The sequence below is a fragment of the Saccopteryx leptura genome, chromosome 2, assembly GCF_036850995.1.
Source record: "Saccopteryx leptura isolate mSacLep1 chromosome 2, mSacLep1_pri_phased_curated, whole genome shotgun sequence".
NCBI lineage: Eukaryota > Metazoa > Chordata > Mammalia > Chiroptera > Emballonuridae > Saccopteryx > Saccopteryx leptura.
In genome coordinates this window covers 193,758,395-193,760,081 of record NC_089504.1, presented here as the reverse complement: position 1 = coordinate 193,760,081, position 1,687 = coordinate 193,758,395, and positions in this window count along the sequence as shown.

Here is a 1,687-nt window from a genome sequence, read left to right as displayed (position 1 = left end):
TTGAGAGGAAGAAAATAGACCATATTGCTGAACCCTAGCTTTTCATACTGTAGATGAGCTTTTTCCATAAATGCAGGTTTTGATTTGTTTGTTTTTCTCTTTTTTTAAAATGATGGTAAAAATATCTACTTTACTTTTTATGAGCACACAGTTTACTGGCATTAATTACATTTACATACTCCATATCATGTTTACTCTTTTGTTTCAATTTTTAAAACAACCCCAGGGTCATGACTTAGAGACACAGTTTAGACAATAAAAGCCCCCCCTTCATTGAGTTGCCATCTGTAGGGTTCTTTCATGTTTGTTCACCTTCCTTCCTATATTTCTTTAATAGTGCCAAAGGAGCAAACCAGATTTTATTGATGACTGAAGAGAAAGAAAGAAGAAGCATTAATTTGTTATTTCACTTTGTTGTGCATTCTTTGGTAGCTTCCCTTATGTACCCTGACCAAGGATCAAACTCGCCACCTTGGTGTTTAACTGACCTGGGCCCCTGTTTTGTTTTTAATTGTATGTATGTGTCTATATGTGTGTGTGTGTATGTGTGTGTGTGTGTGTGTGTGTGTGTGTGTGAGAGAGAGAGAGAGAGAGAGAGAGAGAGAGAGAGAGAGAGAGAGAGAGATAAGGAGAGATTCTCAGATGGTTAAGTGCAGTTTTCCTGGGATGGAAAATGCAAGGAACTCTTTTTTTCCCAGACCAGCAAGTTTCTCAAACATCCTCCTTTTCTGCATTTTGGAAGCTGCAGCGTAAGGCTGGTAAAGTTGAAGATACCCAAGGGAGGTCTCTTCCCCTCCCTCTAGTTTTCCCAGGCCCTCTCAAGCCTGCCCAATTTGGGAATAGGAGAGTAGGGGTTTCATCCTAAGTGCTGAACCAGGCCTCTAGTCATCTGGAAAATCACACAAGGGTAAAGATGAGTTGGCATGTCGGGCAGAGCAGCCAAGCTGGCAAGATATACTCTGGGACTGCCTGCTAATATACTTCTCTGGCTGAATAGAGGGCTATGTATTTGGGGGGGGTGATGAGGTAGGAAAGGAGATGTGGACTATGGGACAAGAGTTGCTGGCTGCTTACCCTGAGAACTGCTGAGGCAATGCTGGCATCTCTAACTCAGTTCTGGAAAGTTCTATTGTTGGTACTGAGGTCCCACTTATTAGGCATGAGCTAAAAATTGTTGCCAGAAACTTCCAGTTTCAGTTAAGATTACAAAAATAACTGACCCTAACAAAACAGAGATTAGCCTAAGCCCAGACCATATAGATGTTTGCCTATGTAAAACCACACAAAGGTCCCAAAAAATCCCAGCTGAGATTTTAGAGCCCTTTCCCAGGGGCCTGCTTTAGTGAAGACAGGAGGGACACTAGAGCCACACCTGCTCCAGGCCCAGGCCACCAACAAAACCCTCCCCTCTTTGTGGTCATGTGCATCATTATGTCAGACTGTGCATTAGCCCCTCAAGGCATGGAAACTGCCCCCTCCCATTCCCAGCCTCTCCCCAGTACTAGTCTGCATGCAGTGCACTTCTTGGCATCTAGGAGAAGAAGAAGACTGAGGGGACCGACCTTTCTACAGGCCTCCACATCCACCATCTGAATGACAGAGCCTCAGATAACTCTGCAGGTTGCCAGTAAGGCCATTTCTTCCCTATTAGATAGAGGGGTCACTTATTTAGCACTCCCCAAATTCT